The sequence below is a fragment of the Malus sylvestris genome, chromosome 2, assembly GCF_916048215.2.
Source record: "Malus sylvestris chromosome 2, drMalSylv7.2, whole genome shotgun sequence".
NCBI lineage: Eukaryota > Viridiplantae > Streptophyta > Magnoliopsida > Rosales > Rosaceae > Malus > Malus sylvestris.
Genome location: NC_062261.1, coordinates 25,259,874 through 25,276,397, shown reverse-complemented (window position 1 = coordinate 25,276,397; position 16,524 = coordinate 25,259,874).

The following is a 16,524-nucleotide window of genomic DNA, read 5'->3' as shown; positions in this document are numbered from 1 at the left end:
TGATTTTGCAGGGGTTTTATTTGAGTTGGCTGGGTACGTAAAGAATAAATAGACGACGAAATTCTTCAATGATTCAAGTTTCTATTACTGAATTCTATGATTTTTAAATTGTTTACTTAAGACATGCAAGTTTATTTATGTAATTTTTTTTAATTTAATTTAATTAAATATATTAGTAGTATTTATGTTTAATTAGTAAATATTTAATTAAATTAATTTATTTTTTCACTTAAATTATTATAAGCAAATTCAAATAAATAATATTTATAAATATTTATGGTTTTTTTTTGAACGAATGATATCTACACTAAGGTGGAGGGGGTGGACTTAGCCTCATAATTGGCTAGCAATAATGTGGTTCAAACTCGCCTTTGGTGAGAATCGAACCTAAGACCTCTCACTTATAAGTGAAGATGAATACCACCAGACTTTAGTACTAAGTGGCATAAATATTTATGTTAAGTTAACAATATTTAATATAATATAAATTAGTAATATTTACCAATGTAGGTGTCACATCCTGGCCCAGGCCCCCACCACATCCTAAACTCGACTCCACCATAACACGATATTGTCCGCTTTGGGCCCCGATGATGTAAAAATTAACTTGACACACAAATTAAACCCTCTTATTGACAATTGTAGTAAAGATGTAAGTAGGGATCGTTCTGGACTGGGGATTAGGAGGGATTGCTAATCTATGCTAAACTGACTTTAAAACACAAAACTAGGCTTGAAAATACTTAACTAGACTCAAAGAATGGAAACCTAGACTCTAATACACTAAAACAACTCAAATGACTCAAACAACACAAAACAAGCGAATTAGACTCAAACTAGACACTAGGAGTGAATTTGGACGAAAATTGGTTTTACCTTGACTCAAAACACTTAAAAACATAAACTAAAACAATTTCTAACTAATATGACTCAACAAAGTAAATGGGGATTTGGTTTTGACGAATTTTAAGTAAAAACAAATAACTAAAGACTTAGAACAGATTGTAAACGAATTTGGGAAATAAGATGGTTGATGGATTAGCTAGAGGTCCATTCTTCACACATGACACACTTGTACACGAATCGATTTCCAATTGCTTTTCAATAAATTATAAAGCTCAACTCCCCAGATTAACCGTGATGCACTAATTAACCCTCAGATTTTCCTTTACTTATTGAATTGGATGAATGCATGCGACAACCCAAATCATTCTCCAAAGGTCCCCTACATGAATGCATAATAGAGATACAATCAAAGATCTTTACGTTCCATGAAAATCATAAGTGTTGACAAGACATTCGTAACTATGAATGCATGATACGTTTGCCAAGAATTCAATTAACGCGATTGTGACTAGCAACCTTCACTACTCATGAATATAAATTTGTAACGATTAGGTGAAACTCATTTATATTCTAGCATCAAATTCATGCATGAAAACTAAGTATGCATCCCTAATCAACATACAAGAATCAGTTTTGAAGAAAACAGTTAATTGAATTGCATTCACCACTTATCAAATCACAATTGGAAGAAATCAATTCATATCTCAAGGATGTTCATGGCTTCGAATTTCCCCCTAGCTAAGTAGGAGTTTAGCCACTCATGTTCACAGCAAAACGAAAGAAAAAGAAATTAAACATTGTAAATATATAACGAATTACACCTAGAATGCTCCAACAATCAAGCTCAAACATCCAAAAGGCCTCCCTTCTTTCTTCTTGCTGCGGCATAAAGGTGGATGAAGTGTATGAGATGTGTTTTGGGGTCAGGAATGTGGTTTTGGTTGAATGAGGCTGCGGCAAGGATGTATGGTGGTGGAGAATGATGTAGAATGGTGTATAGGGTGTGACAGATTGTGTTTCTGAATGATATGGGGGGGGTGGTGACGAATTTTGGCTGAAAAACTTATATTTATAGGCTAGGGTTTTCACAAATCCTGATGGGAAAAGGCTAGGGTTTTGTAGAAAAAGGCTTGGCCCAATCCAAGGGGGAAAAGAACTAGGGTTTATGCAGATTTTGGGGCTTCTAGAAGTATAAGGTGCGGCACCTATTTAGGGTTTCTAGAAAGGAAGTCTTGTGGCAGGTTCTTGAGCTTCGAGAAAGCTTTAGGGCGCCACCTTTCTAGGGCTTCTAGAAAAGGTGGTGCGGCATGTGTTTAAGTGAAATGATAGGCCTTCTAGAAGGGATTTAGGTGCCCTTACAGCTGAATATTCATCTTCCAAGTCTTGAATTGATTTCTCCATCTCTTTAGCACATTCTTAACTTCATTTGATCTTCAAAAACATCCATTCCTTGTGCTCCACATGCATGCAATCCAATTCAGCCCAAAAGTGCTTCAAAATGCATCAAATTGCACTTTCTTTCCAACTTTGCCAATTAGACCTACAAACACACGAAAAGAGCTTAAAACATTATAATAAGTAGGAACGAGCTATGAAAATGCAAGAAAACAAGCTAACTAAGACGCATAAATATGCTCCTATCACCCGACCACGCCCTCACTGTTTTGTTTCTGGGAACTCACACGAGAACTTCCAGTGGGTCATCCATCCTGGGATTGCTCTCGCGCGAACTTGCTTAACTTCGGAGTTTCGATGGAATCTGAAGCCAGTGAGCTCCCAAAAAGCCTTGTGCTAGGTAGGATAGGAATATATATATATATATATATATATAAGGCTTATATGATCCACTCCTATGTGCGATATGGGATGTTACAATCTACCCCCTTAGGGGCCCGACGTCTTCATCGGCACACATCCTGCCAGGTATTGGCTTGATACCAAATTGTCACATCCTGGCCTAGGCCCCCACCACATCCCGGGCTCGACTCCACCGTAGTACGATATTATCCGCTTTGGGCCCCGACCACGCCTTCACGGTTTTGTTTCTGGGAACTCACACGAGAACTTCCTAGTGGGTCACCCATCCTATGATTGCTCTTGTGCGAACTCGCTTAACTTCGGAGTTCTGATGGAACCGGAAGCCAGTGAGCTCCCAAAAAGCCTCATGCTAGGTAGAGATAAGAATATATTGAAGGATGATTTTGTGAAAACATGTTCATTTGAATAACATCTATAGCATGCATTTAACAATTAAAAGGCGGAATCATGCTTGCATGCATTCAAAAACAAAACATTACCCATGAAATTCAAAGCCTAGTAGATTGGTGAACCATGAATCAACTCAAAACAAAGTGAGTTGAAATTTATACCTTTGTAGATTCCTCTTTGCATAAGCAAAGGCTAATCACCCAAAGAGAGGGCCTTCATTCCTTGCATCTTAAATCTATGGATTTGGATGGAAGAATAGGTTTCTCCAAGTTCCCAAAATTGAGAACCTCTAAGTCTCTTCACCAAGGTTAGATTGGAGAAGAAATGAGTGACCTTGGAGTAGTGGGATTGCTAGATGCACCCTCCAAGGGGCCGGCCTCTTTAGAGAGAAATGGAGAGACATGTTCTCTCCAATTTTCTCCAAAACAAACCCTTAATGAATTTTGGCTATAAAGTCATATTTATACCTTTATTCATTTGAGTGGCAAACTTGTAAATAAGTCCAAGTTCACTACCCTTAACAATATGGCCGGCCTTAAGGTGTATTTGGGTTGTTTGGGCCTTTGTGAATATTTAGTCATTAAGTTGTCATACAACTTAAGTCAATGGGCTTGACGTTCAAAGCCCATTGGGCCTTAAGGTCCAAAAACTATCCCGAGGTCTTTAACGAACTTATTCGTTTGATTAATTAACATATTAATTAATCCTTGCCATAAATAATTAAACCATTTAATTATTCTTACTCATCTCCATTGTTTCTTCAATCTTCACCTTACACGGTGTACGATCCATTAGGTTCCTTTTAGCGAGGCAGTGGGCGATTAAAACCATTTCACATCGATTGTGAATTGAAACTTACTTTCAATTCTCCCTTTAGTGATTACACACGTTTAGGGCTTCCACAAACCATGAGTGACACCTAGCAGCATATCATGGTTACCCAAGCTAATCAGAAGAGTTGGAGAACCTCTTCAGTTTAGGATTACAAATGCAATACGGTATTTCTCTAATACACTACTCTTGACCACATTGTTTGGTTTGATAGTTTATTTATTCATGTCTACTATCCAATGTGATTCGTGTGCTTATATGATTACCTTGAATGTGATTTGGAACGCTTTCCTAAATCTCATTCATACTTTGGCCAAAGATTCTTAATCATATCATAGAGTATTCTCCCTCAAACGGTTTGAAGGTTAGAGATCCCTTGTTGCGCATTCACTTGCCTCCATGACTAAGTGGCTTAACCCCAACAATGCCGTGGACACCCTCCTTTTGGATTGACTTTTGACATAATCAAAGATCAAGGACTTAACCACAAGACAGCTGTGATGCCTCAGGTCAAAGGACTACTTTGCATTATCCCAACCATGAGTTCTCATGTGACATGAATATGAGAACTCTTCGTTGATCGTGTTCAGTGAACTCATTCTCTATTGAGCACCTACGTACTTGTCTTGATGTCACACACACCAATGACTCGAGACTAGTCACTCTCCCTGAGAGAAGACACAGTACGTACTGATCTTAACGGACTGTCAATGCCCAATTGGCAATCCTATGATCAGGAACGTTTAGGATGTGTCTACGAGAGAATGGTCTCATGAATCTAACTTCTTTATATCGTATTCTCCCAATCACATATTCCTTGGACTTATCGTTTAAGCATATAACATTTATATGAGACGGCTTAAAACAATAATCTATGCCCTTGATATTAAACTAGATTAGTTTAACATGTGAAATGTCCGTAAAGTATCATCATATGATTGGTTTTAGGGCACATTTCCAACATATATATATAAGGCTTACATGATCCACTCCCTTGGGCGATGTGAGATGTTACAGTAGGCATATATTATGTTAAATTTATTTATTTTTTTCACTTAATTGTTATAAGGATATACAAAACTTGAATTTAATGAATAATCAAGATTAGATAAGCATAATTTGATTTTTTTTTAATTTGGTTTTACTATAATAGTTGTTGGAAATTAAAAGATAGTAAGTGTGATAGAGTTCGAGGGTTGAAAGATAGGATTGAAAATTCTAATAGTTCTGCCTAGATGATAGGGATTAAAGATTGTAGGGATCTTAGTGTCAACTTAATATTTTGCCCTTGTAAAGTGGCAAAACATGGACAAGAGTTGGTTGATGATACCGCGAAATTTGGAAGTGTATATAGATGGAATTACTTTGTTTTTGGATCAAGCGGTTGCGAATAGTGCTGGCCCCAATAAGTTTGGATGTCTTTGCATAAGATGTTGCAATCGATATACTTTTGTAAGAAAAAGTAATGTCAAACATCTTTTGTTGTATGATATGGATAAAGATTATAAAAAGGCTTGGTAGTGGCATTATGGGGAGCCTAACATTGGAGAGCAAAATGTGGCAATTGGAGAAGATGAAACAGGAGATGAGGTGACTAGTATTCATGATATTTTTTTTAATGATGTGTTTGTCCAACCATTAATAGAAGAAGGTATTTGGCCGTCTACCGAACCCCCTATATTGAGGAATGGCGTTCGGAAGAGGTCGAAACTTTTTTTAAGTTACTTGAAGAGGTAGATCAAGATTTGTGGCCAAGTTGTAAGGAATTTAAGAAATTGGAGGCAGTTCTAAGACTGTATCATATTAAGTATTTAGAGGGGGATGCCGGACGGGTTATTCAACACGTTACTCAAGTTAATTAATAAAATGTTGCCTAAAGGGGATTGTTTGTCTAAATCTTGATATAAGGCAAAAAAACTTATGACTTGTGTCTCACGTAGGGATTGATGCGCATCTTAATGATTGCATGATCTATTGGAAATGCCTTTGAAGTTGACCGCATGCTTGGTGTGTTGTAAATCAAGATATGAAAATGCCAATGAAAAGAATATTTATAGAAAAAATCGCAACTAAAGATATGTGGTACTTTCCTTTAAAATCACCATGGCAACAGTTGCATATGTCGAAGCATATGGCTGAACATATGAAGACACACAACTCAATGTCTTAAAGTCTAAAGATGGGCTTATGAAACATCCTTCAGATTCTCCAGCATAGAAGCATTTGGATAATTTATATCTAGAGTTTGCGTAAAAAAATTAGAAATGTTCGATTAAGGTTGGCAGTGATGGATTTCATCCTTCTAGGAAAATATGGAATGACCATAGCACATGGCCTGTGGTGCTTTCAGTTTACAATTTGCCGCCCTAGATGTGTATGAAGCAACCAAATTTGATGTTGTCTCTGTTAATACCAGGACTGTTTAGTCCTGGTAATGACATTAATGTGTATTTGTGTCCATTAATTGACAAGTTGAATGAGTTGTGGAAGGTGGACACTCTTACTTATGATGTATATTCAAAATAAGATTTACAATGAAAGATGTCGTCTTATGGATCATAAGTGATTTTTCGGCTTATGGAATGTTATCTGGATGAAGTCACATGGTTATAAAGCCTATCCACATTGGATGCATGATAAATAATCTATTTACTTGCTAGCGAGTCATAAGATTTTCTATTCGGGGCATCGTCGCTTTCTTGCAGATACTTAGGTTTTGAAGGTAAACCACAACTTTTAATGGTCGTCGAGAGCATCGTAGTGCACCAAGGTAATTGACTAGTTTACAATGTCTTGAAGAACTTTAAACTTTGAGATTTACTTTAGGAAAGCCAAATAGAGATGCTTCGGTTGGGCAACATAGAGGAAGAACTTCGAGCAGTTGAAGTGGTAACAGTTAGTGGAAGAAGAAATCTATTTTTTATGAACTATCATATTGGAGGCCTCTGTTGACTAGACACAATCTTGAGGTTATGCATATTGAGAGGAATATATGTGTCAATGTTGTGGGAACAATGCAAGCTATAGATACAAAAATAATAATCTAAAGATGGATTGGCTACACATGCAGATCTTAAAGTCTTGAACATAAGACATAGCTAACACCCATGTAGAGAAGGAAATAGAACATTTCGACCTCCGACATTGTACATGTTGAAAAAAGAAGAAAAAAATTTTATTTTGCAAAGTGTTGTCTACTATTCGAGTCCCCGATGGACATTCATCAAATTTGTCATGACGTATGCATGTGAATGAATGAAAAATACATGGGTTGAAAAGCCACGATTGCCATGTTTTAATGCAACAGTTACTCACGCTTGCAATGCGTACGATTGTGCCTAAATCTGTTACTATTGTATTATTAGAGTTAGAGTGTAATCTTTAGATAGTTGTGTAGGAAGAAGAAGTATGAGGAAGGACTCAAGCAATTGAATTCAAGAATTGCCTTGACATCATGTCAACTGGAGAAGATATTCCCTCCTGCATTTTTTTTATGTAATGGTGCACCCCCTAGTTCACTTGGTAGATGAAGCAGCTCTTGCAGGGTCTCTTTAATATAGATGGATGTATCCAATTGAAAGGCAATTAACAAATTTTTATAAACTTTTTACACTTGTACTCATAACTTTTTACTAATTATAATAATTTGTGTTTCGTGTTATAATTGTAGGTATTTGCAAACACTGAAGCACTATGTTCGTAATAAGGGTCGTCTTGAAGGTTCTATTGCTGAAATGTATTTGGTGGATGAGTGATTGTCCTTCAATTCCATGTATCTTAGAGATGTCAAGATTCGTCGCAATCCTAGAGGTAAAAATGCAGATGGTATTGGACGTGGAGTATCGAGTGGGTTATCAATTTTTGACTCCAAGGGATGTTATATGAGTTCAGGAGAAAATGTGGAGCTTTATTTAAATGTTTGGGGATTAATGCCACATAAACATTCTAGATAATTGTGATGAGGTCAACCCATTTAGAAGGTAAGAACGTCTCGTCACGCATCTTAAAGTTTTATCAGTTTTCTTAACTTTGAAAAATTAATTAAGTAAATTTGGTTCTAATTGGGTAGGCAACATGAAGAATTCTTGAAAAATAAACATTATCTAGAAAGGTTGACTATGCGACAAATCAGAGAGCTAAGTAAGAAGGAATTTCCATAATGGTTTAAGCAACATGTGAGTTGATATAACAATCACATTATTTACTTATTTTTTTATATTTTAATTATGACGTGTATATAGTTGTCCCATCAATTTAAATCTTTGTACTTATTACAGATTAATGCATGCTAATGACATGTTGATATCTGAAGATTTGCATTGGCTAGCTAATTATCCTAGTAGGCTTGTGACTAGATATAAAAGTCACATTATTAATGGGTTTAGATTTCGTACAAAATATGTGGATGATAAGCATAAGAATCAAAATTGTGGTGTCTTTGTACCTGCAAATATCCTTGGTGCAATTGGGCAAGTGAATTGTTTTGGTAAAGGCGTAGATATGTTTGAGGTTAGATACTGTGGTCCTACTGAGGTAGGAGATATGGATTGAGCTGTGATGTTGTTTAAGTGCGAATAGGTTAATAGTGAAAGTTCAAGAGGTATGAAGACCGATCAATATGGCTTTACTTTGGTGAATTTCAATTGATTGAGATTTAAAGAGGATCATTTCGTATTAGCTTCACAAGTATTACAAATATTTTATGTGGATAAAACAATTGAAAAAGATTGGCATGTAGTTGTTCAAACGCAGCCGATAGACAATTGGGAACTTAACAATGAAAATTTGCATACAAGGTTGGCGTGGAAGAGACTCCTTTTCATGAAGAATTAACATTGCCTACCAAGTTCGTTAATTCTGTCAATGACAATCATGAGCTTAACGGATGGTGACATGGAATAATTTTGTAATTTACTTTATGGTTTTTAAATATTGATTGGACTATATTTTAGTTTGTGTGGTGACATTTTATTCTCCAATTTTCTTTTCGTTCCTTTATCGCATATTTTACGTTGGTTAAATTTTATCTATTAAAAGATTAAAATATTAGAGATATACACTTAAGAAAAACTCTACATGAACTCATGCCCACAAAAACACACAATCAACATACAATTTTTTTTTATATTTTAAAATAAGTATTCCTGTCGGATTTATCCAACATGATTTATCCAGCCTGTGTTAAATTTTGGGCTGTAAATTTTCTGCTAGTTTTACACGGAATAGAAGTAAAGTTGGTTTGTATCCGGCATCATTAGACAATCTTGGCGGTTATTAGTAATTCGTGTCGATTAGCATTAAATTCGTGTCGTTTAACATTAATGAATTTTTATTTTTGTATTTTTGATTCATGTCGGTTAATAACCGACACCATTGAGCAGTTCTATCGGTTAAGTTGAGTGGTGTCGTTAATATTTGACACAATTGATCATTCTTGTCATTTATATTCGACGCCATTGTGTAACCCTAGATAAAAACCCCTTTCTCTCTTCCCTTATGCCATTTTTCTTCCTGAGTTGCTACATTCCCCCTTTCTACCTTTCCTTCTCCTTCTCACTGCATTCCCACCTTCCCCGCTTCCCTTTGTTGGAAATGTGCCCTAAAACCAATCATATGATGATACTTTACGGACATTTCACATGTTAAAATAATCTAGTTTAATATCAAGGGCATAGATTATTGTTTTAAGCCATCTCATATAAATGTTATATGCTTAAACGATGAGTCCAACGAATATGTAATTAGGAGAATGTAATTTAAAGAAGTTAGATTCATGAGACCATTCTCTTTCGTATACATATCCTAAACGTTCCTGATCATAGGATTGCCAATTGGGCATTGACAGTTCGTTAAGATCAGTATGTGCTATGTCTTCTCTTAGTGAGAGTGACTGGTCTCGAGTCATTGGTGTAATTGACACCAAGACAAGCATGTAGGTGCTCAATAGCGAATGAGTCCACTGAACACGATCAACGAGGAGTTCTCATACTCATGTCACATGAGAACTTATGGTTGGGATAATGCAAAGTAGTCCTTTGACCTGAGGCATCATAGTTGTCTTGTGGTTAGGTCCTTGATCTTTGATTATGTCAAAGTCACTCCATTCACGGGTGTCCACGGCATAGTTGGGGTTAAGCCACTTAGCCATGGAGGCAAATGAATGCGCAACAAGGAATCTCTAACCTTCAAACCGTTTGAGGGAGAATACTCAATGATATGATTAAGAATCTCTAGCCAGAGTATGAATGAGATTTAGGAAGTCATTCCAAATCACATTCAAGGTAATCATATAAGTAAATGAATCGCATTGGATAATAGACATGAATAAACTATCAAACCAAACAATGTGGTCAAGAGTATTGTATTAGAGAAAGACCGTATTGCATTGTAATCCTAAACTGAATAGGTTCTCTACCTCTTCTGATTAGCTTGGGTAACCATGACATACTGCTAGGTGTCACTCATGGTTTGTGGAAGCCCTAAACGTGTATAATCACTAAAGGGAGAATTGAAAGTAAGTTTCAATTCACAATTGATTTGAAAGAGTTCTAATCGCCAACTGCCTCGCTAAAAGGAACCTAATGGATCGTACACCGTGTAAGGTAAAGATTGAAGAAACAAAGGAGATGAGTAAGGATAATTAAATGGTTTAATTATTTATGGTAAGGATTAATTAATATGTTAATTAATCAAACGAATAAAGTTCGTTAAAAGACCACGGGTTAGTTTTGGGTCTCAAGGCCCAATGGGCTTCGAACGTCAAGTCCATTGACTTAAGTTGTATGACAACTTAATGACAAATAATTCACAAAGGCCTAAAAAGCCCAATGAAACCCTATGGCCGACCATATTGATAAAGGAGTGGGTTTTGGACTTAATTACAAGTTTGCCACTCCAATGAATATAGGTATAAATATGACTTTATAGCCAAAATTCATTTAGGGTTTTCTTTTGGAGAAAAGATGAGAACACAAACTCTCTTTTCTCTCTAAGAGGCCGGCCACCCTAGAGGAACATAGCTAGCAATCTTACTTCCTCTAGGTCACTCATTTCTTCATCAATCTTTCCTTGGTGTGGAGACTTAGAGGTTCTCAACTTTGAGAACTTGGAGAAACCAATTCTTCCATCCAAATCCATGGAGCTAAGAAGCTAGGAGTGAAGGCCCTATCTCTTGGGTGATTATCCTTTGCTTATGCAAAGAGGAATCAACAAAGGTATAAATTTCTCAACTCACTTTGTTTTGAGTTGAGTCTTGGTTCACCTAACTACTAGGCTTTGAATTTCATGGGTAATGTTTTGTTTTGAGTGCATACAAGCATGATTCCGCCTTTAATTGTTAATTGCATGCTATATAGATGTTGCTCAAATGAACATGTTTTTCACAAAATTTCCTTCACCCTTCCTATTCTACTTTCCGTTGCACTCCCATTCCTCACTGCATTCTTCTTTAATCCCCATGTATGAACAATTTAAGGAGCATCAATTCGAGGATCAACATTCCGAAAGTGGTGTGTTTTAGATAATTTGTATTACATTGAATTTTTGTTTTGAATTTTGATTATGTTGTTAAATCAAGTTTTTGTTTTGAATTTAGACTGGAGATACCTTATCAAATATTATGCACAGATTGAAAATTGCTCTTTGTTTTGTTTTTTTTTTTAATTTTTAAATATGCATCACAAATGTTCCTTGTTATTAATAAGGAACAATGCCTTAATGGAGAACTCGTGGCTCTGGAAAAATAAAATGGACAGGAAAAAAATTGTGAATTTGATTCAACTAGAAAATGCATTAGTACGAATAGTGTCAATTTTTCGAAGTTTATCGCGTCTGAGGTCAAGGATCCCCAAAATCTTCCTTTGAAGAATGATTGGTGCTTGATTAAGGAAAATGACAAGGAAGTTTTGTGGAATAGAATACAGGTGTATATTTTCTTTTTCTTATAAATAGTACAATTAATAAAATACTCATAAACATAATTAACTAACTTGTATTTTTTTATGAACGTAGTGTCACAGCCCGTCCCAAATATATATTTATCGACGGCGTGAATTGACGAAAATATCCTTGGACGTTAGTTGTGTAATGTGGTTTAAGTATGGTTTTGGGTCAATATTCTTGAATCCTAATTGTTTGGAACCAATTAGGATTAAGTTATGGTATTTTTGGTGGTTGACCAATCTTAGGCCACACACACACACTCTCTCTCTTCTCTCTCTCGTACCCTCTCATCTCTTTCGAACTCTCACTCTTTCTTTCTCTCCTTCAAACTCGTACGGACAAACACCCAAAGCCCTTGAAACTTCACGGATCGTGGTCAAAGTTGGCACCATTGTGTTCGTGAAGCTTAGACGAGTCGATTGGTACCCATTTCAGGTAAAGATACCTTCGAAAACCCTAGTTTTTCATATCCCCGATTTGTGCACTGTTCATGCACACGTAATTACGGATGTTTTTGGAAATTTGAAGCCTGTAGGAAGCTTAGTGAGGTCCCAATGAAGCTCGAAGTGTTTCGTTTGAAGGTTTTGGACGTCGGGATCATGTGGACGAAGTTTGGCTGGTTTTCTTGGAATTCTCCGATGAGATTCCGTGACTTTTAGAGCTTTAAATTAGTATGATTGTGTTCTACAAGTTAAGAGCTTCATTTGGTATAAATTACGTGAAAAATGGATGAAAAATGAATAAGTTATAGAGTTTTGAAAATTTCCTAATTTTCCGGCAACGACAACGGTCGCCGGAGCTGAAGGTAGAAGACGAGAGGATATTCCGTTAAGTTTAACGGAATATTCTAACAACATTAGGTCACACCGTTAAGTTTTGTTAAGGAATAACGAAATATTCCTGGAATATACCTGACGGCGTCAATTGACACCGTCAGTGTGCTTGGCACATGGCCGCGCGTGGGGGCCGAGTCTGGCCATGCCATTGCCGGTGCGTGGGGGCACGTGAGGCTTCCAAATTTTTTTCTAAAAAATTAAGGATGATCCTGAGGTTGTGTAGGTCACTGTGGTATATTCATATACCCATTTTGAGCTTTCTATGAGAAGTTATTAGCTAGTTTTGCCTATGTGCTTTAAAATAATGTTTTTATAGTTAATTCGCATATAGGTAAGACTTATCCCGAGGATGAGCGTATCAACGGGCGATTCGGGGGTTACGACCCGTCGACATACCAGTGAGTGGGCTTTTGTTTTCAGTATATATTATATACTTGATATATTTCCCAGAAATGCATTTTTTAAGGAAAGTATGCTTTGAAATAATATGCCAAATGCTTTTGTATTCTGAATATGCATTTCATGGTTGCATAGATATAAATGTGGTGTTGTGGAGGAACAGGTAAGTTCAGGTAAGTTATGTTTGGTTATGTGACTCATCGATGATGTGATATTTGAAATGATGTTGAGCTCATAAAATTGCACCTAGGATGATTGTGATTTAGCCAGAGATATGAAGTACATGCCTGTTTATTTATGTCACCTCCTGCACTATATGCTCATATTGGATCCAACTTAAGTGCACAGTCTTGTCGTACAGACCTTATTTATGGTTCCGACTCGTAGGTGACTATCGATTTATCACCCGGCTATTATGAGAGAATAGAATTGAGCATAATCATATTACACCCAATCTTGTCGTACAGACCCTTTTTTAGTGGTTCTGACTTATGTGCAGTATATTGCCGTATAGGTCATTGTAGTGACTCCGGCTAGATTAACTTTTGAGCTATGAATTTAGCCGTACAGACTACCACAGGGGTTCCGGCTATCATATCATATTTCTATGAAATCATTCTTACCTGGATTGTTTACTTTGTTATATTTTGGCATGGCATACATATGAATATGATTATGTGAAGCATGATTTGAATTGTTATGATTTCATATATATATATATATATATATATATATATGTATATATTATGTATATGCTTATATCTTGATTCTGGGAAAAATTATATATGTTTTACAGCGAGGGGTTAGATATGTTGATAAAGAAAATGATTTTGTAAAATATTTGTTTTTGCCCACTCACGTTTTCTGTTTTCGCCTCTTCAGGTTTTAAGTAAGCTTGTTGTTGGTGGCCTGAGGACGTCGGTGGTTCTGACCTATCTCAATAATAGTAGGACATTCCTAGTACTATATAATTAGTACTTGTCCTACTGGACTGCACCTAGACTTAATATGCTATGCTTAGGAGTGTTTACTGTTGTAACTAACTCCTATCACTTCCTGTTTAGTAGTGCACTCTAGTAATTTGGTTTTTTAATTATTCGTATAATTCTTATCTTTATTGCTTCCGCACTGTGCACATGGCTACGTCACTCTCACGTGACAACCAACATGCCTTGATCTCGGTCGGGGTGTGTCACGTATGGTACTTTTATTTTTTGAGATGAAGATCAGGATAAAATGCACTTACTCCACAATATGACGCTTGCTATTGCCGAACATGCATACAAAGAATATAGGAATTTTTTAAAAGAAAAATTTATACTCGCAGAGAAGGGAAGTAGTGCTTATAACCTCCTCCAAAATTGTAACACTATGTGTGTACACATGTCAACAAATGAATTTTTCACCATTTTCAATTAGTTTAACTTTCACATGGAACAACACATGAATTTTGCTAATGGGAAAATCCCTCATCAAGCAAAATCCCTCCTTTAAAATCAAAACAAGAACTATGATATACAATCTAAATAAAAAGTTATATGAACGGAAAATGTAAAAGCAAGGAAGACTTACCAACAATGTATAAGCGATGTATACCCCACTCATATATGTTCCTACAAGATATATGTACATTGTCACTAGTTTGTAATGCGTTAGAGATGTGAAGATAATCATATATTATGCGTCACATAATAGGTTCCGCCCTATGATCCTATAAACCTCGAAGTTGATTACTATTCATAACTATTACTTTGACAGAAAAATTAGTTCAACCAAATTAGTTATTTTTTCCCCTAATTGATGCATTAAAACTAGTTTTGTCAACAAATATTGCATAATTGATTCCATCCCTCATAAAAAAAAATATTCATCCACATTTTGGAAACAAAGAAGAGGCAGAGAGGGAATGAAAATTTGATATAAACATTATACACACATAAAAAAGAGTTCAAATGCATTTGTTTTCATGAGAAAACTCATGTTTAGTATCTAACACTCTATTTATGCACATAAACAACAATCCAAGTCCGCTGTGGAGAAAGCCCCTACTAGTTATTTTGTGAGACATTTTGATTAGTTTTTTGGACGTAACCCTGAGGGGAGGTCCGAGGAGTATTTCTATGTTGGAACTTTGGCATGTTAGATGTTAATGTTATATCTGCTTCTTCGCATTTTATTCATGCTTCTATTAGGGATGTGGTGCTGAATGTTAAATTTTTTACTACTTTTGTTTACGTTTACCCTTAGAAAACCCTTCGATAGAGTATGTGGCAGGAGTTACTTACCCTCAACCCTGGTCATAAGCCTTGGATGATGGTAGGGGATTTTAGCTGTATCATAAACATTCAAGAAAAGTTGGGGGGGGAACAATTGAAATAACAATTGCTATATGACAAATTTTGTGCATTTTTTGAACAAAATTGGTCTTATTTCCTTACATGCATCTAGGGTTCCTTTTACTTGGACTAACAACCATAAAGATGAAAATCTCATTTTTGAGATACTTGATAAAGTAGTAGCAAACTCCTACTAGCTTGAAGCGTATCCTAACTATTTCCTTCATAACTATCCTATTCTGGGTTCTGACCATAGTCCTATTTTCTTGGATATGGTCGAACCTCATGTTAGTCAGAGAAGGAAGACCCTTAAGTTTGAAGCTATGTGGAATTTACATACAGATTTTAAAATTTTGTGAAGGAGACTTGGAGCTACGATGAGAGATTATCCCTAATGAACTATTTTAGGGGTTGTTTAGGTAAGTTTTCTTTCCTTGTGAGAAATTGGAATCGTGTGGTGTTTGAGTCAGTTAAAGAAAGAAAATAGAAGCTCCTCAATGATCTTAGCAAAATCCAACAGGAAATTATGTCATTGAATAGCAATGCTAATGTTTATAATACTCTATAGGATAAAATTCAATTAGAAGTGCAAATTAATGATCAACTCTCTTGGGTTCTCAAGGAGGAAGAAGTAATGTGGGCTCAAAAAGCTAAAGCCAACTGGCTTAAAAATGGTAACAAAAATACAAGGTTCTTTCAATTGAGTGCAACGATAAGGAAAAAAGGGAATGAAATCAACAAAATTCTAGATGGCAATGGATTTTGGTGGTCTAAAGTAGAGGGGATGAAGCAGGTTTTTGTTAATGAATTTAAAATGAGATATGCATGAAGGCAAAATCCCTCCATTGACCAAATTAAGTTGGTTACCCACATCATTGAACCCTGTATAACAAGTGAACAAAATAGTAAACTAACTGCTATTCCCACGTATAGTGAGATCTGGAATGCTGTTAAAAGTATTGGAATTCATTACATTGTTTTTTAGAAGGATCATTTGAATGGAATTGAGCTGATTAGAAGAGTGAAGCATAAATTAGTGGGTTGGAAGACTAATTCTCTATCTAAGGCGAGTAGGCTCACTCTTGTTCAAGCGAACCTCTCAGGTATGCCTAATCATATAATGTCTT